At 52.8% G+C, this 27,966-nt stretch overlaps 1 long non-coding RNA gene across 2 annotated transcripts; it reads right to left on the bottom strand.

The window, feature by feature from the left end:
* Window positions 1-60: 60 nt before the first annotated feature.
* On the bottom strand, window positions 61-17,103 carry LOC148118512 (uncharacterized). Of its 2 annotated transcripts, none has more exons than XR_015735917.1 (5): window positions 16,967-17,103; window positions 16,356-16,555; window positions 4,307-4,466; window positions 4,071-4,198; window positions 61-680 (listed from the first exon to the last, which is right to left on the bottom strand). It is a non-coding gene; the product is annotated as an uncharacterized LOC148118512 (long non-coding RNA). The 2 variants fall into 2 exon arrangements; XR_015735916.1 differs by having other exon boundaries at window positions 61-643.
* Window positions 17,104-27,966: the final 10,863 nt, after the last annotated feature.

Genomic DNA, 27,966 nt, shown 5'->3' with positions numbered 1-27,966 from the left:
TCGTTTGCATTTATATATAAATTTTGAATCAGCATGTACAAAAGAAATTGTACAAAAAAATTTCTGACTGAAATTGTGTTTTATCAATACTATCAAAGTGTAAGTTCTCTCACAAATAATATAAAGCCATGCACATAGGCTCAAACACTCATTAGACACACAGCGCCACCCTCAGCCCAGACAGAGTTAGATACACACTCCCACATAGGCAGGCAATGTTTGCAGCAACTCAGCAGGGACGCACACACACATAGGTTCACACCCTGACACCCAGCCACACACTCACAATACCCCACCATCCAACAACACCCCCCCACACACACAACAGCAGGCTATAAGTTTAGAGGCAGGCAGTGGGCTCCCACACTGCTCACTCAACTTGGCCACCACCAGCAGCAGCACCCAGCCTGCAGGTGCCTGCAGAGGTGCCACTCAGCCAATGGCCGCAGCCTCCTGAGCTCATTCCACCAACAGCCATCTCCATGAAAAGACGCATGTAGACTGGGGCGGAGCCGGTAGTGAGAAGGGCAGAAGATGAAATCATAATCCTTCGGTTTGTTCATTTCGGTGATAATTAGCGGAGCATTCACGCCGCCTCACCGGCCGCTCCCGGCTGATCCCGCGTGATGGATGCCTGGTGGTGCTGAAGGCAAATTAGCATAATTTCATTACCGAGGGACCTGTGAAAAGGTTCAGTTATAGAGCAATCTCATTAATACCAGGGCTTGTTAAACTAATAGAAAGAGACAGGCCTCGCAGCTCAGAGAGGAGACACGTGCTCTGAATGCAATTCCGTGAAGCCCCAGAACCTGGCCACGCCTGCACTGCCCCCCTTCCTCCACTGGCCTGCAGTCTTGGAGCTGAGATCCTGACATTCAAGACCAAGAGTCTCCAGAGGGCACAGGTACAAAAGGCACAGAGTCTGAGCTGAATGGGCCCCAGTTAATCGGCTAGATAGAGGCCACAGCAGCAGAGTCCTGGGCCCACCGTGTAGAAGCGATTTGCCCAAGGTGTGTGGCACTGAGGCCAGAGTCACGGGGCCCGCAGGTGGGAGAAGGGGATGCCCACTTCTAACTAGGATTGACCACATAATGTAGCTGCCAAGGTTTTTCCCTTCTCTCCTGGCATTTCCCAGGGCCGTGTGACCTCCGGCTCCCTGGAGACTCTGCACTAGCTCTGGCTTGAGGGGTTAACTTAGCAAGAGCCTGGTTCTCTTTGTTATGGTGATTCCACTTGTATTCAAGGTCTTAGCAGTGGGCCCATAGCCTGGCTCCCCAGCTGACCCTGCCCGAGGGGGGCCGGGAAGCTTTAATCTTCTCCTCCTGCTCCTGGATGGGAGGAGGCCTTGCCCTTTTTGATCCTGGTTGCCCACTGGTATAAATACCTGACTTGAGTTTAATAAAGTTGCAATTTACTCTGGTAAATGAGCAAAGGTCTCTTTTGTGTGTGTCTCTTTTCCAACCCTCAGGACAATCGTCCATTCTCATGGGCTCGAGTTCGGGAAAGCACGCAGCCTGAACCGGGTGTGGGTATCCATTGGGAAGTGCAGACTCTTACAACATAACATGTTGGTAAGCTCTCTGGAGTCTTTCAGCTGTGATTTGGTTTCTCCATGATTATCAGCTTTGTTAGTCCCCAAGTCCCGGAGACCTGGCTCTGAAGGGACAGCAGACTGGAGGTCATGATCCATGTGAGGTAAAAAAAAAAAAAAAAAAAAACAAAAACAAAAACTTCACACACTCCACTTTCTGGCCACCACCATGGTAGTCTAGCTGGAGAGCAGCCCCACCAGGGAGTGCACTCCTGAGCCCCGGCAGGCTCTCCGAGAAAGCTACTGCCTCTGTCTTTCCCATGGATTTTCTTACATGGTTCACCTTCTTCTTATGTGGCCTTAGCAAAAGTGGGCCAAGATTGGCCCAACCTCCACATCCAGAAGCCCTTGGCAATGACCTCAGGCCTGTGCTCTTCCCACCAGCCTAGGACAGGCAGAGGTTGCTTGTATGACTTTGCTGTATTTTATTTTATCACCTCTGTAATATCTGATTTTTTTCAGCAATTGTAAGTAAAACAGAACAAGTCCCCAAATGTCCCAAGTGGGAGAATGAGTCACCCCGTTGTGTGACTGCACACACAAAAATATGTGGTGACTCAGAGGGCCTAGCAGAAGAGACCAGCCCACAGAAGGCCTCATTGTTCAGACTTTCAAGGTATAGGGGAGGGCGCTGAGTGTCTGCCGACTGCCAGGCTGCCTGGATTGTGGCTGTTGACACCAGCGTGGGTGTGTGATGGCTCCACAAGTGCTGTGCCTCCCCCTCTGTTTGTTTTGCTGTTTTGCTTTGACACAGGGTTGCGTATAGTCCAGGCCATTCTCCAACTGACTTATGTAGCCAAAGATGGCTCTGATCATCCGGCCCCTACTTCCTAAGTCCTGGGTCTAGAGATAGACCCATACCACCATATCCTGATTACTTTCCTCTTCTTACAATAACAGGGGGAAGACAGATGATAGTATGGGGGTAGACCAGCAGCTACAAGCCATTGCTATTTTCAAATGGCGGTGGGAGAAGAGAGGGGGACCTCAGAAACAGCTAGCCCCTGGGATTCCAGAAGCCACACGACAGACAGGAAAGCTGGTCTAGTCACACAGACCTGAGATCTCAGCACCCAGGTTGCTGAAGCAGGAGGATCTTCATGAGTTGGAGATGAGCCTGAGCTATACAGTGACATTCTGGGTGGGGGTGGGGAGTAAGTTATGAACAGGTATTGCAGGGCATGGCAATGCCTGGTGTAGGTACAGAACCTCAGGGAAGGGACAGCGATGAGATGAGAGTTTCCTGGACCTATGACCCTGCTAGCTGGCTGGTCCCTAGGGAGACTTGTAGAACTGTGGGCACAGAAAAGTCTTAGAACAGAGGGGTTATTTTTTTACCCCGAAGGGCTCAGAGCTGTAGGAAATGCTTCCAGCAACCTATGAGTTAAAACTAATTTTCAAAAACTCTGGTAGAGGTGTCTGGCCAGGGTGGGAGCCAGAGCTACGTCTCCATTGATCACAGCACGAAGCTAACAGTCACCCGCCACCCAAAGTGATAAATTGGGAAGTCCTGGCAGTAGACAGGCATTACTGAAAGTGGAGGGTGGTTAGGAGATGTTGGGCTAAAGTGAACCCCAGGCCCCTGGGGGAGCAACCCTGAGTGGCAGTGGGAGTCACATAGAGCCCTTCTTCTTAAAAAAAGCATTCTATCAAAGAGCCTTCATTTATGTGCCTGACCAAGCATCTAACCCACCCAGCCCTGTCACCCAGTATGGTTTTAGTCATCCCTTATCTGACCTCAGCAAAAATGGACCAGGATGAGGACCGAGAGAGGGGTGGGGTGAGTGTGTCTGTGTGTGTGCACCTTCACACGTGTGCATGCATCCCGTCATCACTACTCTACTGCAAAACAAGGGCCTAGTCTCCCATCTCTTGAGCCAAGTCTTTGTCACAGACAGCCCTTCCCTCCTGACAGGCAAGGTTTTGTGAGTAGGTTTACTAATAATCGATCACAAAGGGCTCAGATCCCAGTTGAGCTCAACCACTTCCTAACTGTGCAGCTTGAACGAATCGCCTAACTTCTCTGTGCCTGCTTTTCTCTTCTTTAAAATAAACAGGCCAGTGGGGTCTGGGCTTGCTTTTAGGGTGCTTCAGGTGGGGTCCTTGATCCTCAGGCTCCCTGGCCTTACAAAGCGCCCACTCTGTCCCCTAAGTCCCTCTCAGACTCTGTGGCCACCAGAAGGAAGCACATGAAAAGCTTGCACCAAAGCGAAGGATCAGGACACAGACAAACACTGGATTAGGAAAAGGAAGGGCCAGAAACCGTGGGCCACGCAGGAGAGGCACCAAATGTGGCCTAGGGCCGTCAGGACTCTGGACTGATACTGGCCCATTGCGAAGGAGGTTGACTGCCTCAGGTGAGTGAGAGCCTTGCACCACTTCCCCTCGTGGGTAGACACAGACGGTCCAGCAACCACTCTGTCCTTTGTTCTCTGGTCTGAATCCCACCAATCGCAAGCAGGCGGCTTGGGCAACTTACCGGAAAGATGGCATCTGTGGTCTCTGCGCCAGCTACTTTTCCTGTCGATATGAACAAACACCTGGGAAGAAGTTATCAGCCTGAGGAAGGGTTGATTTCGGCTTACAGGTCTGGGGGTACAAGCTGCCCTGGTGGAGAAGGCAGGAGGGTCAGCATGAGCTGCTTGGTCACGTGATGTCCGAAGTCAAAAAGCAAATAGAAAGAAGGACCGCGCTATAAAGCCTCAGGGCTCTCACCTTGAGCCATTCACTGCCTCCACAGAAGCTTCACCTTCTATAGCTTTCCCAAACAGCACCACCAATTGGGGTCCAAGTGTCCAAACACAGGAGTCTCTGGGGGACAGTTCACAATCAAACCACGTGTCTCACGACCTCTGGTTTCAGAAGCTCCTCCATCCTAGCAAGACCCATAAAGGAAGTCCTTCAATCACATGTGTGTTTCTGACCAATCACATTAGGCAGCCCTTCAATCACATGTGCGCTTCTGACCAATCCCAGTTCTAGACAGCTAGCGGCTTCTTGATTAACCCCCTGGGGTCACATGATCTGCCCTAGACGTACAGGCAAGTCTTCAGACAATATACCTGAATGTATATTGTCCCCCAAGAAAGAAAGGGAGCCCACAAAGAACACGCAGCTGAAAGTCACTTCCTGAGCCAGGTTCTTAAGCTGGGAGAGAATTTAGAGAGAGAAGGCGGGGTCAGCCATGGCTGTGCCACTGGGTGCCAATCCCAGGGGGTTCGACAGCTCCTGGCGTGTGAACTGCAGTTAGAAGGTAAGATACAGCCAGGGTGAGGGCCATGGCGGGAGCACACGGGGTACGGAAAACAGAAGTCCGGGTGAAACTTACTGGGAAGTAATGGGATCCATATCTAAAGCAGACCGAAGATTTTCTGGACCCCCGAGGGACAGAGGTGCTACATCCATGGCTGTCTCACCAGTGTAGCGGAAATGCTGACTGGATGGGCAAATATTGCCGGAAGGATCAGGATTCACGCTTCTCGGAGTTGTGTCCTGGGCTGTCCCGTGGCAATCAGTTGTGGTGTAATGCTACCTGAGTCGCCATTAGTACTGACTCGACCTGGCTGTCCTTGGAGCCATATGTCTGTCTTTTCCCCTTGTCTGTGTGTTCTTTGTGATCCTTGTATATTGCTAACAGATCAGACTATTCCAGGCAGTTGCAGATACAAACAAGACTGCTGAGGACATTTTTGAGTTTTGCGCCCCTATTCATTAAAGCCTTTAAAGAAATAGCCAGTTCTGGAAATAGGGAAGTCATCGTTAAAATAATTCCTTAATGATGTGGAGCAAAAGGAGTTGCTCTTATCAGGAGAAACCTTAGAAGCCTTCTGTAGGAAAACAGCTGCAGCAACACTAGATGTTTGCCTGAGAATTGCGTGCAGGAGGCCTATGCAGCCTTCATTATAGTCAGAATAAACCTAGGCTAATTACAACATCTGACCCTGAGAGTCGGGGAAGGAAGAAAGTTGAGATTTATGGTATAAAACCAGATTCAGACAAGTTTGAGATCATGTCTAAAATTTCCTAGCAGAAAGTTTTCCCAGGAAGATAGTGGCCTTCTCCTCTCACACCCCAAGATATTCTGAGCACAAGGTCACTTAGCCCTGCCAGCCGCCTGGTACAGACTGGGCGAAAGTCCTTGTGCCCAAGTCAAAGCATTTTCAAAGATTCTTTTTGTAAACTATTCTATGCTTTTTTTTTATGATCTGATGATGTATGCCTTTGCCAAATTCTTTGTAATAATATAAAAACCTCGCACTGGAAAAGTAAAACACAGCAGCATTTTCAAAAATACATTGAGAGTGGTCTGTCTGTCAATTCCTCCGCTGTATCCTGAAATCTTCCGTCCTTCGCCCTGATTCCCTCACGGTCTGAGTGGCTCCCCTGAGCCAGTCCGTAGCACAGAGGGACATATACAGAGATATAAACTTAGTTGAAAATTTTAACTTTAGACCTTCCAGGGGTCAATCTCGGTCGCTCTCTCCTACCCTGAAACTACCCCTCCGGAATAGGAAAACACATCGGGGTCAACCCTGCTCTTACACCTGCTATGGCTCCCCAGTGCCCCGGCAGGACATCGTCTGTTCCAGTTTAGCTTCATGGCCTCCACTGTGTCTCCTCATGCCTACCACTTTTCCCCCAGCCTTCATGCGGAGCGCCTGCCCAGCCCAGGAGACCTTCAATTCAGCCAGGCCTCCACACAGAGCCCCAGCCACAACCACAGCCACAGCCGGGGCCACCCTCCAAAGCCTCATCGAGGTATATAGACAATGGGGGCTTATCCCTGCCCCGTCCGACCCTCTGCGTGTTCACTTCCCCTGACCTTCCTACTCTCCTTTTTCAGAGATCTGTCCCCAAGCCAGGCTGTCTACCGCCCCTCCCCCACCCCCAGCTGTGTGCTAAGCCTAAATCCCCAGGCCACATCAGCACAGGTGACTACTGTACACACAGCAGGATGCTTACGGAGATTGCAGATGAGACCCCGAAGACAAATGTTTAGAAAGGAATTGCACCAATGGCCTCACTGTCGCTACCGCCACCTTCTGGCAGGGGTGGCAGGTTGGCTATTTCTAAGTATTTTCAGTACCCTGGGCTCCATTAGCTGGGGGAGCTGGAGTCTGCTCCCCCAGTCTCTCTTCCCACTGAGGGAAGGACGTCGTGTGACTTCACAGGACACAGGAGAGTACTGCCTCTGCTCGCCCCACCGGCTTCCCTCCCGAGGAATCCAGCTGCCATGCTGCAAAAGAGCCCAACAGGAAGAAAGACCATAGGTGTTCCAGTAACTGTGCCCAGCCAGGCTCAGACAATTCTCCCGCACCACTTCCCCCTCTTTTTTAAAAAAACAAAGAAAAATATCCATAGTCCATTTTGGGGAATGTGGGCGTAGTATTCCAGGCTACTTCCAGTTGGTTGGGGATGCTGATAATCTTATGGGGACCTCAAGAAAATTTAGAGTTATGATCAAGTCCTGACTGAAGTATCCTGTGAGTCTTGATCATCTCAGGCAGAAGTCTTGAACCTGTTCTGGATGAAGAACTCAGACATCTGGGCCATCTGTTCCTGTCGGAGATTTTTCAGGTGGCCTCCCTTGATCAAAGATGATTTTTCTTAACTCTGAATAAATCCAGAGCCTCTCATTTTCTGTGGAAACAAAAGCAAAATCTCTTCTCCAAAGTAACATACCTTTTGACTTCAATTTTGAAGCCAAGGCATTTTCAAAATACCTATCTTGGGTTAATTCTGCAGCATTTATAAGCAAAAGTCCTTTAGCAGTTGTTGCTCCTTCCTCAGCATTCAAACAATTCAAAGAGAGCATAATAGCATACAGTATCAAGATTCTCTGTGTATTTTTCATCTTTACGTGGCTTTATTTTAACCTCTATTTCTTTTATTTTTACTTTTAACTTTTGGCTTTTTGAGACAGGTTCTCTGTTTATCTTTGTCCTGGGACTCCCTCTGTAGACCAGGCTATCTTTGAACTCCCAGAGATCCGTCTGTCTCTGCCTCCCCAGTGCTGGGATTAAAGGTGTCTGCCATCGCACCTTGAATTTACAGAGGTCTGTCTGTCTCTGCCTCCCAAGCCTTGGGATTAAAGGTGTGTATCACCATATCCAATACTCTCTTTCCTTCTTTCTTTCTTTTTTTTAAGGACTTTAAATCTTCTAGAGGTTTTTTTTTTAATTTCTCTTTACTGTATCTCTCTCTCTCTCTCTTTCTGACCATGTGAGTCTTTAATTTGCTAAGGAGTATGGAGAAAACAACAGTCAAAAGCTCCTAAGGCATTTCAAGGTCCTTGCCAGGAAGCAAGCTGCAACATTGTTTCCATAGTCCAGACTACCTGCTTGAAACTCAAAAGAGTTTTCCCTGGCAGGATGGCCCAGAAAGCCAGCATTTTAAAACAGCGCAGCTTTTTTTCCTGCTATGGCTGAAAACCAAAATGCTTTACTCTAATCTTTCCCAAGCATTCCCAGGCTTTCTGTGGATTCAGTTATCCACGATGGGCGCCATTCTGTAACATGAAGAGGTCGGGCCTGCTTGTTTGTGTTTTCTGTCTCGCCAGCCCCACGAGCTGTTTAGTCTCCGAGGAAATCACACAAAGATCTCTATAAGTTATAATGCTGATTGGCCCGTTAGGTCAGGCTTCTTTCTGGCTAATTCTCACATCTTGATTAACCCATTATTCTGATCTATTTTAGCCATGTGGCTCAGTACCTTTTTCAGTGGGGCAGCTTACATCCTGCTGCTTCAGTGGTCTGGGCAGGAGTGGGCGGAATCAGCTTCCTCCTTCCCAGAATTCTCCTGCTCTCCTTGCATGAGTCACCCACACTCTTGTAAAGTCACCCTTCACCTGTGCTCCTGGCTTGGGTGTACTTCTTTCGTTGGCAGCTTGCCAGAGCTCTATCTGGCGTTTGCTCACATTTCCCCAAGAAAACCCACACAAATAGGTAGAGAAGTGTTACTAGGAAGTTGAGCTAAGAACACGACTAAACATGTCTGTAGGAGAACCAATTGAAAACATCAATAAACATAAAACAGCAATCAAACGTAGATCATGCCCACGGGAATAACAATTGAATATTCTATTTAATCCCTCAGACTGGTAAAAATTGTAATGCCCAACAAGAAGATGGGAAAAGGGCTGTTCTTGCTCTAAATGTTGTGACCTTGGAAGTATTTCATATTTATGTGATTTGAATTGACACCATCTCCCAGAAACATATCTAGTGAAGAGAAGCCATGCACCGGTGTTTGTCAGATGCTTATTCGTGGTGATGAGCTACCGACTTTGATCAGGAGATACCTGTTAGAAGGCAAATGGAGCTGTGCAGTTGCTAAACAAATCCTGCCAAGGCCAGGGAATGCTGAGCAAATTTTCTGCATCCGAGACTGCAGATCATCCCTGGAAGCAGGCTGGGGATGAGGGAAGCAGTTAAATCGACTTCAGAACATCCTACCTCTCTGCAGCACTTCACAAGAGGGTTCTGATGTGGGACAGGGATCCTCGTGACAGGGTGCAAAAACAAGACTGGCATGCTTGACACAGTCGCAGTGGTGCCCACCCCTTGCACATGCCACTTCTTACCCCTCAACACACTAGAAGACAGTTTGAGTATTGTCTCCTCCACACTAAAATTGTAGCTGTAGAAGACTGAAATTTGTGCCTAGCGCAAACCCAGGTCCATATAAGCCACCCAATTAAACCCATTGAATGAATAGATGAATTCAATTGATGGATGGATGGATGGATGGATAAATGGATGTATGGATACATGGATGATGGATGGATGGATGGATGATGGAAGATGGATGATGGATGGATACATGGATGATGGATGGATGTTGGATGGATGGATGGATAGATGGATGTTGGATGGATGGATGGATGGATGGATGATGGATGATGGATGGATGACGGATGGATGATGGATGAGTGGATAGTGGATTGATGGATGAATGGATGGATGGATGATAGATGAATGGATGGATGATGGATGGATAGATGGATGGAGGAATGAATGAATGAATGAATGAATGACCTTTCCACATAATTCAAAGTGGAACTAAAACCAAGAAAGACACCCACAGTGAGCTGAACAGAGTCCTGCCCTCTGAGCATCATTTCTCTCCTCATCTCCCCTCTGCCTTCCACAGGCTCCACCTGGCAAAACCTCATGTAGCCCCCAATCTTTCTAGAACCTTCTTCCGTCCATCTGTGATTCATTTAGCAGTCATCAAGCATACCCTCTAGGCCAGGCCTTGTGCAGGAGGGACACGGGCCCTAAACCCAGAGTGCTCAGTTGTATAATGGACACAGTCAGTCCATTCCCAAGGACTTACAGGGGAGCTTGGTGCCACCTCCCACTAGAATAGATGACAGCAACCACTAAAGTAGTCATGGACAAAGGTGGGCAAGAGCCTCCTGCCTCACCCATCTGGGGAGGGAGCAGCATGGATTTCCCGGGTCTTCATTGTCCATTTATCCAGATAGGAACACTGTCATGGAAAGTTGCAAAGTCTGTGTCCCCACAGCAAATGTCCCACTGCTGGCATAATAAGGAGAAAGGCAGCAGGTGAAGGGAAATGGGAGGAAGTGCATCAAGGAAAAGCAAATAACAAGGCTGCTTCTGCAATGGCTCCAAGGCAAGACTCAGAGCCCACATTCACAGGGGGGCACAAATGACAGAGACAACTTCCAACCAGAAAGGACCAACTGAAGCTAGGTTATTTAGTGACTGTGATGACTGTGTTCTGTCACCTTGATACAAACTTAGACATATCTAAGAATAAGGAATCTTAACTAAGAAAATGTCTCTACTTTCCACGAGCAAGCCAACGGGGCATTTCCTTGTTTGATGTGGAAGGGGCTAGCCCATGGTGAGTGAGGCCATCCCTGGGCTGGGGTCCTGGGTTCTATAAGAAGGCAGGCTGGGAAAGCCATGATGAGCAGGCCAGTAAGCGGCACCCCTCCATGGCCTCTGCATCAGCTCCTGCCTCCAGGTTCCTGCCCTGACTTCCTTCAGTGATGGACTGTGATACAGAACTATCAGCCAAATAAACCCTTCCCTCCTCCAAGTGCTTTTGGCCATGTGTTAACGACAGCAGCAGAAACACTAAGACCGTGACTGAAGCTGTCATTGGCCTGCACTAGTCACTTCTCTGCTTCTGTGACATAGAGAAGACACTATACGGGGCTCGTGGTTCCAGAGGGTTAGAGTCCATGACAGCAAAATGGAGGTAGCAGGTGGCAAACATCTGGAGCTGCAGGTCAGAGCTCACATCTGGAACCACAAATAGGAAGCACAGAAAGCTAGCTCAAACTGGCACAAGTCTTTTTAAACCTCAAAGCCTGCCACCCCCAGTGACATACTTCCTCCAGCAAGGCCAAGCCTCATCATCTATCCCAAAGAGGCACCAACTGGGACTAAGTATTCAAATCCCAGTGTCTTCCGGGGGCGTCCAGTCAGACCACCACAGCGCTGTTCTCTTCTCTGGATGCGTGTATGGAGGGTGACAGATAGGTCAGAATGCTGCAGCGTCCAGACCCGGGCAGAGAACGCAGGCTGCAGGCAGGCAGAGGATTTCTAACTCCCCCGCTCCTGTGGGAGCCCGAACCCCGGCTTCTCCGTTCTCCCGCTCTTCTCTTCCAGGCGGACGCGGGAGCCCCGAGAGCCCCGAGAGATCCGTGTGTGCAGCGCTGGGACCCGGAGAAACTCCACAGACTGCTCGTGTGAGTGGCAGAGACTGGTGATTCCGGTGATTTCCCACTGTCTGTTTCAACTTGCTCGTGTAATAAAGTTATTGCCGTGTTCCCTCGCTCACCTGCACGCAACAGGACCCCAAAATAAGGGTCCTGTCTGCCAAAATTTTTCATGGACTAGGGAAGCGCCCTCAAAACTTTTTTTTCCCCGATTATTAATCCGCAGACTTATCACATTTATCATCGATTCAGCAGATTGATCATCGATTTATCATGACTACAGATCAGGATTCTAACCCGCGACAGTTGGCACCAGGGCGACCCCTGGCACCGGGACACAGCGTCAGGCGCTCCTACCTCTCTGAGCCACTGCTCGAGCTGGTGAAAGCCGGTCCCGAGTTTCTGGGACTTGTAGACTAAAGCGGGCTGCAGATTGGGCAAAAGAGGCCTCCCAGACTGTGCGAGGACCGGCCTCCTGCCCCACGGAGGGACCCCGCGGGAATTATACTGTGTCAGAGAGGCTCCTGGCAGGACGGAGCTCGACTGGGGAGACTTTGGGGAGAAGCCAGGGACCTGGCAGGGTCTGTGTGTGAGAACAGACGAGCAGGACTGCAGAGTCACTGCAGAGGCAGACTTGGGTATCTGTCTCATTGCCCAGAACTCAAATCAATTTTTCTCATAAAAGATGCTTTCTCTCGATTTCAGAGACTTCTTCAAAGTTCAAGCCAAAGACCCTCCTGGCTGTGACCCCTGTCAGCCCTCCCTTCTCTTCCTGGGTTATGGAATCAGGCAATGGGTACATTCTTCTCTGTTTGGCTTTTTTGAAAAGTGAAAGAGATGTTCAGGGACCTGAGGCAGAATGAATGCTGGCCCCGTGCACCAGAAGGCCTGGCTCTGAGCTGCCCTAGAGCGGAGACCCCTGTGCCCGTGTGTGCAGGCCGCAGCCATGGAGGTCAGAGGGCAGCTTTCAGGGCCTGGTTCTCTTCTCCTTCTACCAGGCAGGTCCTGGGGCGAAAGCCAGGCTGTCCTCGGGTTCGGTTTACTCACTGAGCCGTCCTGCCAGTCTGCAGTCCTGGCATCTGAGAAGACGTTATTTTCCCTCTATTCCAATCTGGTTCATTTAATTAATTACAGTCAGTGTTTCGGCCTTTTTAGGATTGCCATGTCTGTGACAGAGCCAATGATTTCTTTTTCATCCACAGACACTCCTCTGCACCCAGCACTCGGGATTCTGCACGGAGGACTCAGCACCCAGCACCCAGCAATCTGAATGGAGGACTTAGCCCACAGCACCCAGCTCCCAGCACCCAGCACAGAGGACTCAGCACCCAGCACCTGGCATCCTGCCAGCCTGGGGAACAGCACACTCGCTCTGCAGACCCCCGGGCACCTTCAACACATGCTGCTGGCATCACTGGATGTAAATTTGTCCAGAAATGAAAATACAGCCAATGAGACTCAGTCTTTCTGCTCATAGAAAAGGGCAGAAAGGGCAGGGAGTGGTTGAGTTGCAGTCCGTTCTTTACTGAGAATTAAAGCTCTGAAGAAAAACATTAAAGCCTGGAGTCGTATTTCCCGCGCTGGCTGTCCTTCAGCCGTGTTTGAGGAAGGGTCACAGCTCAGAGGAAGTCGTCAAACGGTGTTGTCAGTCTGCCCTTGTAACCCAGCAGAGCTGGGTGTGAGAGCTGTGTGGGTAGAGAGGTTCCCAGTGGGGACCTCAGGGCAGGCCATGGCCTCGAACCCCGCTCCCGGGCGGTGATGGGCGGAGGGGAGGAGGCGCAGGGTCGGCAGCAGAGGCTCCCGGACTGCGGGAGGTGGGGAGGGGCCGGCGTCCTGCCCCGCTGTGGGCCCGTGGGGAACGACACCGGGTCCCGGGGTCTCCTGGCTGGGCTTTCTCACAGAGGACTCAGCGCCCAGCACTCGGGGACGGTTTGGGGAGAGGCCCAGAGGACTCAGCGCCCAGCACTCGGGGAGGGTTTGGGGACAGGCACGGAGGACTCAGCGCCCAGTACTCTCCACAGAGGACTCAGCACCCAGCACCCACGCTCTGCAGACGCCCGGATTTTTCAATAAATCCCCCGGGCTTGGACGGTGACCCCTCACAAGCACAGACACGGGGTTCCCTCCCCCGCCCTTCGAGAGGGAAAATAAAATGAAAGGAAAGGAAATAAAAACCCCAGGCCCCTGCCATGCCTGCCCTGCCCTAAGGCCTCACTCACCACCTATTAAGAAATAGGGAAAATAATATTTTCCCTATTAAGAAATAGGTAAAATAAAAATTAGGGAAGATAATTTAAGAAATAGGGAAAAGAATTTAAAAAATAGCTAAAATAATTAAAAAATAGGGAGAATAATTTTAAAATGGCGCAAATAATTTTTAAAATGGCGAAAATAATTTTAAAAATAGGGAAAATCATTTAAGAAATGGTGAAAATAATTAAAAATGAGGGAAGATCATTTAAAAATAGGAAAAATAATTTAAAATATAGGAAAAGAATTAAAAAATAGGGACAATAATTTTAAAATGGGGTAAAAAAATTTAAAAATGTGGACAATCATTTAAGAAATAGGTAAAATAATTAAATATTAGGGAAGATCATTTAAAAATATGAAAAATAATTTAAGAAATAGAGAAAATAGTTAAAAATTAGGGAAGATAATTTAAAAATAAGAAAAATAATTTAAGAAATAGGGAATATAATTTTAAAACTGGGGAAAATAATTTAAAAAATAGGAAAAAAAATTAAAAAATAGGGAAAACTGAAAATACAGCCCATGAGAGTCTTATGGCTCGTAGACAAGGGCAGAAAAGGCAGTCCATTCTTGACTGAGAATTAAAACTATAGAAAAACATGAAAGCCTGGCATCCTATTCCACACACGGTGAGTTTTTCACGGTGGCCGTTCTTCAGCCGTGCTTTATGAAGTGTCCCAGCTCAGATGAAATCGTCACACGGGTGTCAGTATGTCAAAAAAGGAAACTACAACCCACGAGAGTCAGTCTCACAGCTCATAGACAAGGGCAGAAAAGGCAGGGAGCCGCTGAGATGTCGTTTTCCCTTGGTGTCTGAGGTCTGAGTCTTCTGTGGATCCTTCAGGAGGACACACACGAGAGCCTGGCATCCCAGCTCACGACAGAGCTCACACGGGAGATTTATTTCTCGGGCGAACAGCACCGGGAAGGGGGTTCTATCTCGGCCAGGGAGACCTGAGGAGGAGGAGACGGGGTCTCTGTAGACGTCCATGGGGACGGGGGTCACTTTTCAGGGCGCCCCTCGCTAGGGCGGCTGTCCATGGCGTCCCGCCCCGCCGTGGGCCCGTGGGGAACGACACCGGGTCCCGGGGTCCCCATAGCTGGGCTCTCCCGGGAGGGCGGGACGGCGCTGGGCTCGGGGAGGGTTTGGGGAGGGCCGCAGAGGAGTCAGCACCCAGCACTCAGCAGCCTGCCCGAGGACTCAGCGCCCAGCACTCCGGAGAGCTGCCTTGTCAGGCCTTATGAGGAGAGGAGGTGCCTCATCTTACTGCCCCTTGGGATGCTGTGTCTGGTGGCCATCTGTGGGAGGGGGCCCCCATTTTCTGCAGGAGGCAGAGTGGATGGGGGCAGAGGAAGGGGGAGAAGGGGACAGCCACTGCTGCTGGGATGGATGTCATGAAGGGAAGAATAAATGAAAGATGTCATTTTTAATCATTAAACATAGCCAGGAAATCACAGAAGACAGAAACTATTTTAGGGAGGGTGCCTTTCAGGTGACTGACAGTCGGAATCTGAAGCAGATACGGCTGCTTTTCTGTATTTTATCATGGCTTACTTTTTAGAATCGAGTGGCTCTGACCTTGTTGGAAGGTGACTGTGTTCCTGAAACCCCTGTGTCTGTTTAAACTCTGCCTTCTGTGCCTTGGAAGAAACGGTCTAGGTATCACCTTGTGTTCTTTTCCTCACTCAGCCTTGTGGGGGTGAGATTAAATCATATTATTTCTCTAATTTGAGGGTGAAAGGCTATCCTATTTATTGAGTGACTATGCTACAGTCTTATGTTCACCCAGCACCCTTCACGGAGGCCTCAGCACTCTGCATTGAGGCCTCAGCACCTAGCAAGGAGGACTCAGCACCCAGCACCCAGCATCCTGCATACACAGGACTCATCACTTAGCACTCAGCACTCTGCATGGAGGACTCAGCACCCAGCATCCTGCACAGAGGACTTAGCACACAGCATCCAGCACCCTGCATGGAGGACTTTAAAATACATGTGAGTCGTGAGCAGGCGCAGATGAATAGGAGGCTTTCACATATGCAACTCTGACCTCTCTTCTAGGGCAGACGCTGTGGTACACGGTGCCACGGTGCCGGGTGAGGTTCTGATCTCCGTCTCACATACCGTCGTGTTCACCGCTCTCTATTTCCCCTGTGACTCTGACCACACCTAGGATCCATAGTTTAGAATCCCGTTGGACCGTGCCTTCTCCAGGACGAGGGATGGAGGCCGGGGTAAGCTGTTTCTCCTGCTTCTGTGGGACGTGACTCTACATTTTGTCTTTTTAATATCTCATGTGTTTATCTAGCTCAGGAAATACTTTCCATGGGCTGCTGTTCCTATCCATGAATTTAGTCTATGGACCATGATTTTTATAGTTGGGAGTATCCTATTTTTAAACCTTTGAGTGCTGAGTGCTGGGTGCTGAGTGCTTAGTATTTGGTGCTGAGTACTAAGTGCTAACTAAATAAATAATAAAATAAATAATAAATAAATAATAAAAAATAAATAAGTGCTGAGTGCTGAGTGTTTGGTGCTGAGTACTGAGTGCTAAATAAATAAATAATAAATAAAATAAATTAAATGAACGTATCTAAGAACATTTTCACAGCACACGTTGGACATCTGAACACGGAGGACGACACACACGTCACCGAGAGGCCCCACACTTGAGCGGGTCTCACACCGTGGACAGAGCAGAGAACAGGGGGACCGGAAAGCCAACTGGAAACGAGACAACCTGACCCACGACACGGAGGATCCGGGGACGAGGCCCTCCGGGGACAGAAGGACGGACACGCGGATGGACTCACCGAGGCCGTGGACGCCGGCACGGGTCCGGGAGAGGACGCGGACGGGGACTCTTTGGTGGTCACGGTGTCTGTGGTCTGCTCTTGTGGGACAGACGCCGGTCTCTGCCCTGTCCTCTCCCCTGTGTGTGAGGTCTGTCACGTTCTGACTCGTTCACTGTGGCTGTATCTGATTTTATTCTGTGATGGCGTCAGTCTGTGATCTGATGGGAGAGGGGGGACGTGGGTCTGCGTGGGTGGAGACGTGGGGAGGAACCGCCAGGGGCTGGGGGGTCTGGGAGAGGAGAAACCATCCTCAGAAGGGACTCTGTGGGAAAGCTGACTTTCCGTTAGAAAATAAGAATGGTGGCTCGTGAGAAACAGAGCATCAGGGGGACAGGAGGAGGGTGCAGCCGTGGGTCGTGTAGGATTGTGAGAAAATTTTATCTGCCAGGGAAAAGGATCCGTGATCAATATTCCCGGGCCTGGGTGATTATTTCCTCACAAGGAAATAATGTCACCTTCGTTCTCATAGATCATGAACCCGCACAAGACGAGTCAGCTCCTTATAAAACACGGAGGGGCTGATGACGACCAGAGAGGCTCCACCCGGGGGCCGCATTAACTCTCCTCACCTCTAGGAATTTTCCTGACCTGATACACGAGTGTCAGGCTCCCCACACACCCGTTCCGCTGCTGCCCTCAGCAGCTGCGGGGCCCAGGGCCGACCCGGGGCATGCTGGGAGATGTAGTTCTCCCGGGAGACTCCCGCGGGCTCCCGTGCGCGTCCGGGACCGCGCGGGTCTACACGGGGACGGGGAGACGTGTCTACCGGGGAGGGAGGGTGCGTTCTCCACGGGCGCTGCCGCCCACCACGTCCCCGGGGGACCCCGCGGACCTCCCCGCCCGCGGACGCCGAGCTCGGCCTGCACATGCGCAGACCCCCGCCTGAGCAGCCCACGTCTGAGTCTGGGAGACGGACCGCAGTGACGCCTCCGCTGTGGGGACGTGACCGCCGCCGTGTGTGGAATCGGTCTGAGTGCCCGTGGATCTCCTGCGGAGGAACATGGACGTCTTTCCTCGCTCGTGTTCTTCACGCAGACCTAGTCGTCAGCTCCGGGTTAGGGACATGAGCTCAGCTCCAGCTCAGAGGCCAGCCTGCCTTCCTAGGACAATGATGATCATGTGGGGTCCTGAGGAGTGGGGTGATTTTAGCACGGAGAGGGTTTTTAGACCGTGAAGGTGGGAGTCCATCCGTGTCCCTATGGGGACGCTCGGCTCTCCCACGGCTCAGGCATTGACCTGTGCGCTCAGGCCTCGCGTCAGCGCTGCCTGGAGATTGTTTTCACGTCTTCAGGTTCACAGACACACACATCTGTGGGGATAGATATTCAGGCAGCTCTGTGGGAAATTCTTCAAGCAGAGGTGACCAGACACAGGAAAACTCCAAGTGACCACACAGACTGTGACTAGGAATGTGGGCAGAGCTAGGGGTGTCTCAGATCATGTCACGGAGTGCTCACAGCATCCGCTGGGATGAACACAGAGCGTGGAAGTCGCTGATTAAGTTCTGGGGCAGCTTTAGGAGGAGTTAGACCTGGTTGTCTGCGTTGGAGACGTCAGCATTCTGGGGCTCAGGCGACTCGAAGGAGGTTAGTTTTGAACAGGGAGCCCAAGGACCCCGCAGGCTCCCAGGTGGAAGCTCTGGGCCCCGGCCAGGGTGGGATGGCGAGGAGACTGCAGACAGCCCGTCTCTGAGCGGTGGGCGCTGTTCTCAGCCTCTGTCTCTGTCCCTGCTGACCGGGTGCCGTGAATTCTATGAATTTTAACTCACTCTGTATTCGGATAGGGTGACAGAGAAACAGGGAATCTCACGAGTTGATCCACAGTGGCCCTTCCGATAAAATCAGATCCGTTCACAGAAAGTGAGTTCTAGGTCTATGACTAGGGTGACATCTCTGAACTGCTTCACAGTCCTCAGAGAAATCAGTGGGCAGAAATTAGATAGGTGGCCCCTTATCCATAAGCAGTGCTTGTAAGACAATGCCTGGCTTCGTGAAGCTTTACTTTTATGAACACATTTTTTTTTGGTAGAGTAAACTGATTAAAAATCCAACGCTTAACTTGGGAACGATCAAATTATATACTGTTATTTTTAGATTTTTAAAAAGCATTTATTGTGAAGTTTACTAGATCCCATTAGCTAGTATCAACAGCACTGAAAGTAAATTATATTTAGAAAGCAAATTTACCACATCTAGCTTTATGGATAGACTCAAAGACACTCATTAGATGCCTAGAAAATTCTAGGAAATGATCATACTGTTGTGGTATTTTTAGATTTTTAAAAAGCATTTATTGTAAAATTTACTGTATCCCATTATGTTTAGCTTTATGAGTAGACTCAAAGACACTCATTAGAGGCGCAGAAAATTCTAGGAGTCCCAGGATCCCTCGATGGACACAGCTTTTATTGCTTGATCTCTCTGTAGACACAGAGATCACAGCTCAGAAGGGATCTACAGCTCCCTTTTGGTTTCAGATCATTCAGAGCCTTCCCAACTGTCCTCCACGACTCGCTTTCATTAAAATCACCAGTGTTATCTCAGCAAGCAGAAAAGAAATAGACATCCCAATACAGCGAGTCAGAGAAAAAATACAGAAACCAGCTTGGCAGACTCCATGCAGGCAACTGAACCGTCTCCCCGCCCCCACCGGTCAGAGTCCCAGATTTTTATTTCGGATTCATTAAATACGGCCTGATGTGTAGCTGTAGACGAGGATCACTTTATGAGTCACAGGAGGAGCTCAGGGGTGCAGAGAGGAGTGGACCGCGGAGCCCGTGGGGGCCCCGGCCAGGTCTCCCAACGGCAGAGCGCAGGCGGAGGGGGAAGGGCGGACGGGCGGCGCCCTGGGCAGTGCGGGTGCCCGGGACTCTGCTCCTCCTCCCCTCTGCTCAGGGCTCCGGCCCGGAGCGGACGCCCAGGGCTGATCAATGCAGGAACGGAGGCCGAGCGGCCCGGCCTGGGCTCAGACCGCACCCTGGCCCCGGACCTGTGGGAATTGCTACCCCGAGTTATATTTGCCTGCCCCCATTTGAGGTGCTTATCTGCAAAGAATCATAACTTTCCTCTGCTCCTGGAGTTGGATGAGGAAGGTTGAGTGCACGTGATTATTCCTTGATCCCTGCTGGGGTCAGGTGACAGTCCCTACTGGGGACAGGTGAAGGTGGAGTGCACGTGATCAGTCCTTGACCCCTACTGGGGTCAGGTGAGAGTTCCTCCTTGGGTCAGGTGACAGTCCCTTTGCAGCCCCCTCTCCATTTGGTGCCGTGGTATAAAAGCTAGCCCCAGCAGAACAATAAACGAGCTGCTGTTTCACCTCAACCTCGTGCTCTGTGGATTTCATTCAACCTGGACACCCTCCGCAGATCCTTGTGGTTCCAGACCGTGCTGGTGTGGTAATTGAGGTCCCACCAAGATCGAAAAGGTGAGAAAAATGGACCGGGTCATCCTGTAGCCGGCCAGGATACATTGGGGATTAAGATATAATTAAAAAACAAGAGATACTAAAAATAATTAAGAGATAATTAAAAGATAAAAGATAATTTAAAAAAGGAAAATGTCCCGGGTAAATCAGAGCTAAAATTTCAGTTAAAGAGGTTATTGAAGAGCAGGGAACAGCTGTAAATACTAAGGCTTTAAATGATTTTCTTAAAACTATAAAAACATAAAATCCCTGGCTCATCACCAGTGGAGCCCTCAATATTTCTAAATGGAAACAAGTTGGCGGGGATCTTCAAAAAACTTTGAAAAAGGAGGGGCCTAAAGTCCTGCCAGCAGCCAGCACCAGAACTCAGCATCCTGCCAGGAGGACTCAGCATCCAGAGAAAGGCCCAGGGGACAGCAGACTCAGTCTGCAGACGCCTGGGCACGCTGGCAGGCCCGGATTTTTCAAAAAAATCCAAGGGGCTTTTATGGTGAACGTCTCACAAGCACAGACACGAGGTCCCCTGCCCTGCCCTGCCCTGCCCTCAGAGAGATCGCTATTTCATAAAATAAAATTAAATTAAATTAAATAAAAGCCCTGGGGCCCTGCCCTGCCCTGCTCTGCAAGCACCTGGCCACAGAGGCTTGGCAGCCTGTGTGTGCATGTGTGTCCAAAGAACCCGGGTGCCTCTCAGCACTCAGTATCCTGCATGGAAGACTCAGCACCCAGCACTCAGCATCCAGAGAACGGAGGGCCGCGTGGGCGGGCAGGCGGGCGGGCATCACCGAGGCCCCTCGCTCACTCACGCCGGCTCCCGCTCCTCCCGTGGGCTGAGGACAGGAAGAGCGCACGGACTGTGCAGCGGCTCTGTGTGGGGGCGGCGGGCACCACGAGGGCAGAGGCTCCCGACCCGCCCGCCCGCCCGCCCGGGTGGGGAGCTGAGCGGCCGCGTTCGCAGAAGCCAGGGGGAGCGGGGAGGGGCGGCAGAACGGCCACCGTCCCACGGGCGGGCGCAGAGGTGAACGCCGTCCCCGTGCCCTGTCCACAGCAGACAGACAGACGGACATAGAGCGCTGGGGCACCGCCAGGGGACGGAGCTGATCTCTCCTCGGCCCGCGGCCCCGTCCCCAGGAACGCGGGGAGCCGCGGATCCTTCCTCCCCTCCCTTCCTCCCCCTCCGGCGCCTGTGGGAACACTTCTAGGACTCCAGGCGGCCGTCAGACCCCACGCACACGGAGAGTAGGACACCCCAGCACACGCCGCTCTCGCCGCCGGACAGGGCGGTCCGACAGACACCCCACAGACAGAGAGATGAGAGAGTGAACGGGGGTGACGGAGCCCACGGACCCCACAGGCGTCTGTAGGACTTCCCCACCCGAATAGGAGGGGACAGATAGATCTCAGGGTGCTGGGTGCTGTGTGCTGAGTCCTCCATGCAGGATGCTGAGTGCTGGGTGCTGAGTGCTGAGTCCTTGCTGAGTGCTGGGTGCTGAGTCCCCCCCCCCCAGAAGATGCTGAGCTCTGAGTGCTAGGTGCTGAGTCTTCCGTGGAGGATGCTGGGTGCAGCGTGCTGGGTGCTGAGTCCCCCAATAAGATGCTGAACTCTGAGTGCTAGGGGTCTTCCGTGGAGGATGCTGGGTGCTGAGTCTTCTCTGCACGATGCTGAGTGCTTGTGCTGGGTGCTGAGTCCCCTCAGAAGATACTGAGCTCTGAGTGCTAGGTGCAGAGTCTTCCGTGGAGGAATCTGGGTGCTGGGTGCTGAGTCCTTTCTGAGTGCTGGGTGCTGAGTCCTTGCTGAGTGCTGGGTGCTGAGTCTTTGCTGGGTGCTGAGTGCTGGGTGCTGAATGCTGAGTCTTTGCTGGGTCCCCCAAGAAGATGCTGAGCTCTGAGTGCTAGGTGCTGAGTCTTTCGTGGAGGATCCTGGGTGCTGGGTGCTGAGGCTTCCATGCAGGACGCTGAGTGCTGGGTGCTGGGTGCCGAGTCCCACCCGAATAGGAGGGAACAGATAGACAGACGTCCTTCCCCGCACGCAGCAGCTCAGGGCACCTTCTCGAACCCCGACCCCGTCCTCGGTCCCGGAGCAGACTCCCCCAGCCCCACAGGAAGCGCAGTCCCCGCCCGTGTCCTGTCGGGTCGCTGCGGGTGACGGTTAGAACCCGACCGCGGGGCTGCTGCTGCTGCTGCTGCTGCTGCCCAACCCCGGGGCCGGGCGGGGGCGAGGACACGGGACACTAAGGGAAGGGGCAGGAATGCCGTCCCGTGTATTTATCGGGGTCCTCAGAAAGGAGCCTCCCAGAGGGTGAGAACGGTGCCTGTCGTTAGGGACTCCACCAGCCACAGGACCCATCGCGTCAGCCTATTAATAAAGCTTTCAGTTCAGACATGGAGAGGCCGTGAAAACAGTAGAGAAGTGGGAAATCGGCGTGGTTCATGATATTCAGAGGGATGAGTCTGATGATGGCTGACGTCTCTGACAAATCCAGAGAGAGGGGGAGGTGATAGAGGAGAAAGACCGAGTGAGCTGAGAGAAAGGGGGGCTGAGAGACAGACACCCAGCAAGGAGTGAGGGGCCTGGGCTGGAACACAGCTGGGAGAACAACACTGGCCTGGAGTGGAAAAGGCCGTGGGTTTGGTCTCCAGCACGGCCTGCCTACACCATTGCGGTGGGGACAGCAGGAGAATCCAAAGGTCTCCGGTCATCCTCAGCTACACAGTAGGTTCAGGGCAAGCCCGGGATACACGGTGCCCTGTTTCAAAAATCAAAACCACCCAGCTAATAGTCAGCAAGCACGTACAAATGAGTGTCTCTGTATTAATATCAGAGCAGGGAGACTTTAAAACAAAGAGTATTAAAGGGATACAGATGGAATATTTCACAAAAGCGAAAGAATCGACTCAAAACAAATCCATGCAGAGGTTCATGAGATATCTGTATAGCTGCTCTTTATTTTTCATTCAGTAGACACTGTTTCAGCGCCTGTTCTAGAACTGGCTTCCGTAGAACAGGCTGACCTTGACCTCATGGAAGCCCCACCTGCCTCTGCCCTCCCCCAGGGCTGGGATTAAAGGCGTGCACCTCCACCACCCCCACCGCCTGGCTATTATTCGGATTTAAAATACTGCTTTCCAAAGCATCCTCTCAGAACCCCACAGAGAACCATGATTCCTAGCTCCTATAACACACCCTGCCTGACCCTGATTTTGCAGCCACTGTCCCCCTACAGAAACGATGACTATCACGTCTACCAATGACTCGCTGTGATTTCACTTTCACTGAGTCACAACTGCACTGCGTCCTCACCAGACACCCGTGGGAGATGTCAGTGCCCGTGACCCAGAAGCCCCTGGAGGTGGATGGTCGCTGCCCAGAGATGTGGTGGGGAGCTCAGATGACTTCCTGAGAGGCCATCTCCCTGCCCAGGTCCAATCTGCAGGGATGAATGACCACACTGGGCAGAAATGAACGTGCAGAACAAGAGGCCCTGAGGCCCTAGACACCCCAGACTTGTTTCTAGCGTCTATCAAGACTTCCTGTGCCTGCCTTCCTCAGGACTGGTTCATTTTTCCTTCTCCCTGACTGACCAGCCAAGGCCCAGCCCTGAAGAGATGGAAGGACTTTCTCCCCAGCCAGCACTGGGCAGCAGCAGAGACAGTTAGGCCATGAAATCAATTCTCACATGGGTCCCTGCCACATCATCTGTAAATTCCCAATCAAATCAGCTGACATTGGAAGATACTCATTCCCTGATCTCTTTATTTCTCCTTCCTTCACACGGACCAGTCAAGGTCCAGCCCGGTAGCAGCTGCTGCAGGCAGGACTGTCTTTCCAGCACTGGGTAGCAGAGGCAGGATGAGGGGTCCACAGCGATTCTCAGGGACCTAGTAGGATGCCAACCCGAGCTGAGGAGACATTCATCTAAATCGGTTGTTCTCAGCCTTCCCAGGGCTGGGTCTGCTTAATACAAGGACTCAGGAGGTAGTGATCGCTCCACCTAGAAAGTTATTTTTAATGCTCCTGCATCACTATGTTTTTGCTACTGTTACGAAGGATACTATAAATATCTGTACTGTCTGGTGGTCTCAGACCAGGCCTGGGACAGGTTCCTTTGATCCCCCAAAAGGAGTCGTGGCCCAGCGGGTTGAGAATCCCTGCTAAGCAACGCTTAAAAACGGAACGAAATTCAAACACTGAAACACACTGGAACATAGATACAGAGATGAAATCCGACGAGTCATGGAAGACAATGAAATCTAAAAAAAGGACAGCCAATGATTCCCTTCTGAAGACGGTAGAAATAACGGAACGCTCAGCGGTTCCGCCTTTGAAACAGAGCCAGCGCTTCCCTGACGGCTCTGTCCCGTGTACAACGGGAGCCGCGGAGTTTTCTAAGCTGACACGCGGAGTCACAGCCCACGGCCTGCGTCCCCCACCTCTGAGCTGACGTCCCCGTGTCCGTCGGGACTGCAGAGTTCGCTGATGGGAAACTAAACACTGAGGAGTCCAAGCTCTGCTCCCTAAACTGTGCACCCGCCAGCGAGCCTCGTGGCGGGAGCGCCCGCCGGGGACCCCGTTTCTAGGACGGGAACGGGGGGAGGGACGTGAGGGACCGTGGAGCCCAGGGTGACATCTACCCGGCCTCCCTGTCTGCCCGCCCCAGCCCACGCCATCCCACAGTGACCGGTGTGGATGGATTCCAGTCTTCTTCTTCTGAGAGAGCGGGGTTCATCTCGGCCTCGGAGCCGGCAGAGGAGGGGGAGAGAGAGCTGCAGGCGCGTTCTTTACACGGGACGGGCAGACACAGAGCCGCAGGCGCGTTCTTTACACGGGACGGGCAGACACAGAGTCGCAGGCGCGTTCTTTACACGGGACGCGCAGACACAGAGCCGCAGGCGCGTTCTTTACACGGGACGGGCAGACACAGAGCTGCAGGCGCGTTCTTTACACGGGACGGGCAGACACAGAGCTGCAGGCGCGTTCTTTACAGGGGACGGGCAGACACAGAGCCGCAGGCGCGTTCTTTACACGGGACGGGCAGACACAGAGCTGCAGGCGCGTTCTTTACACAGGACGGTTGGCTTCACGGAGAGAAAACCCTGGATATTGACTTGGGCAGCGCCAGTGGTAAATGGACAACGGATTCTCTCACGTCTCCTCGCCCACAAACGCACACGCAGTCGCGGGCGGCCCTGGCAGCGCTGTGTGCGCCGCTGACTCCAGCGATCCCTGGCAGCGCTGACTGGCTCTGCGCGGGCTGCAGAGGAGCTGAAGCCTCAGAGTCCACCGGGAGAGGGCTGGGGACAGACTGGGAGATTCTTCACTGGGTGAAGGGCAGCTCGTGCCCTCTTCACACACACGCAGAGCCGTCTCTGCAGCTCTCACAGAGACCGATTTAAAAAGGGAAGGACGTGGCTGTTCTGAACGTTTCTCACAGAGCCCTAACAAACCCAGAGTCGAGCCCCACGCGGCTGGAGCCCAAAGGAGGAGCGGGACTCTGAGAACTGAAGTCATTTTCAGCACAGGACTGAGAAATTCCGTGCAGATCTCTGCAAACTGTGAAGGCTTAGAAAGCAAAGGGTCGAGGCAGGCTGCAGCGATCACGCCTGTCTGATCGATCGCCTGTCTTTGACAGTGAAAAAGCACAAAGAGGCTGACAGGGAAAAACACACCCAGGGGCTCTCGACCCAGCTTCAATATCCCACGGGCGGGCGAGCCAGAAACGCCCGCGGGAAGCGTGGTGGGGGCTCCGCCACGGTCGGCAGACAGCACCCGGCTCTGCTCCTACCCCACGGGCTCGTGAGTGAGCGGACACCCGGGCACAGGCCACGCAGGGGCGTTTCCCACACGGGATGGATGGACATCCTCCCGGCAGAGCCACGCACCCCGGGCTGTGTGTGTGTGTGTGTGTGTGTGTGTGTCTCAGACAGGGCTGCGCTCGCTACAACGGACACCGGGACCGAAACCTGGTGGGGGAGGGGGACGGGGCTGATTTCATCTCAGACAGCGGCTCCCCGGTGCTGATCTGCACTGTGGCTCCCACAGTGTGGGTTTGCCAGCGGTCCCGGAAGGGTGCTGAAGGCCCGGGGGGGTCCCGGAGAGCTGGGGGGCTGGGGTTCTGTCGGTAGCCTAGGCGGGCGCCCGGGAACCCGGTTCTGGGCACTACGTCTCCCGTGAGCCCCCGCGGCCCGGGCAGGGAGCCCCCATATCTCACACAGGAGGCCGGTCCGACCGGAAGCCCCCTGCCTGGCCGCAGAGGAAGTCGGCCCGGGGGCCCCTCCCGTCTGTAGTCTTGGGGGGCAGACGCCGGCCATCTTGGTAGTCCTTGGGAAAAGGACTGAAAACTCGGGGAAAACTCGGATTTTTCGCTCAGAAACGCAGCGTTTTTGCTCCCCGCGACCTGCCGCGTCTGCCCAGAGCCCCGCGGGCGTGCGAGCTGAAGCCGGGACCCCGTCCCGCGTGTCTGGCGAGCGGGCGAGCGGTCCGGAGCTGGGGGAGGGGCGGCTGCCGGCTCCCGGGAGCTGGGGGAGGGGCGGCGGTGACTCCCGCCGGTACCGGGGCCCTGAAAGCGGCGCGGCGGAGGCCGGAAACGGAAGAGGGGGGCTGGGGAGGCCGGATCTCCCACAGGCTGGCTGGCAGGCGTATTGGATTGGATCCGCGGCGGCGGGCTGCCATGTGCCTGCGTGTGTGTGTGTGTGAGATTGGGACAGAGACGCTGCAGCGTGCAGACCCGGGACAGGGAGCGAACGCGGGCGGGCGGGCAGGCGGGCAGGCGGGCAGGCGGGCAGGCAGGCAAGCAGGCGGAATTTCCAACTCCGGGGTGGGTGAGCGAACCCCGGCTTCTGGGTCATTCATTGCACCTTCCCCACTCTTCTCTTCCAGGCGCACACGTGGATTCCGGCCGCCCGGCCGCGCCGCGGGAGCCACGAGAACGGAACCGGAGCCAGGATTGGGGAACCCCGGGATCCTGGGCGTGCATGTGGTGGCCCCGGCTGGTCCCGATCTTCCCCCTTTCTCTCTTCCACAGGCTGGCGGCTCCCGCGGCTGCGCGCGTGTGTGTGTCTGCGTGGGAGAGACAGAGACAGACGCTGCTACAGCTCGGCCCTGCCTCGCGTCTCCCTAACGTCTTCGGCGGGCTATGGGGATTTCTAACACGCTCGCTCCTGTGTGAGAAGGGCACCGAACCCCGGCTTTTGGCTCATTCACCGTTCCCCCTTCTCTTCCAGGCAAAAGCGGATGCATCCCGGCCGCCACGTGGACAGCCTGGGGACCCGGGAGAGACGCGAGAGTGTGTGTGAGTGGCAGAGATTCGGGATTTTCGGGATTTTCCACTTACTCCTGTAATAAAGTTGCCGTGTTTTCACTCGATCTGCGCTTCCCTCTCACTTTCCACGCAACGGGAGCCCCGAAAAGAAGGCGGTGGTGGGGGTCCTGGGATTCGAACCCGGTTCCTCCGGACCAAAAAGGAGGGTTGCTAGCCGGCGGAGCCATCGCGGCTGAGGTGGGGAGCAGCGTGCAGTTGGGGTTCTTAGCTTTTAGCTCTGCCCCAGCAGCCTAAAAGGCAGGGGGACTGGAACTTCAAATGGCTGCGAGCCACCATGTAGGTGTAGGGGTTTGAACTCAGGTCCTGTGGAAGAGCAACCAGCGCTCTTACCAGTGAACCATCTCTCCTGCCCTGTCAGTATTCTTTATTCAAACCTTCTCCCGCCTTGCTTCTAAACTCTCTCTTCTGCATCCAACACACACAACTTTCCCACACTTTTCTACTTCCCCTCTGGAACTCGCATCCATAGCCTGTCTTCCAATGGAGCAGAAGGATCCCAGTAGGGATGATGTGAGGATCGCTTCCCTTGAAAAAAACTCTGTCCATGAGTGGTTCCTACGTGGCTGCAGACGGGGCAGATACCTCCGAGTCACCTTCAGATATTCCCACGGGCCTACGTCCAGCCATGAGCGCCACAGGAAAAGAATCCATAGCCAGGATGGAAAACCCTTACTGACAGTGCAGCTCTTCCTTCAGATTGTGTCAGGGAGCCTGGCCAGAGGTCAAGGGTAGGATCACAGTTCCTCTGGCTAGGTCAGCTTTCTTCAACAAAGATTGGTTTTCACTTGACTGTTCGTATACACAGACGGGCAGCGCATTCCCTGTCA

The sequence above is a fragment of the Myodes glareolus genome, chromosome 22, assembly GCF_982192425.1.
Source record: "Myodes glareolus chromosome 22, mMyoGla1.1, whole genome shotgun sequence".
NCBI lineage: Eukaryota > Metazoa > Chordata > Mammalia > Rodentia > Cricetidae > Myodes > Myodes glareolus.
Note: the sequence above shows the minus strand (reverse complement) of the source record. Positions and strands in the feature narration are given on the sequence as shown.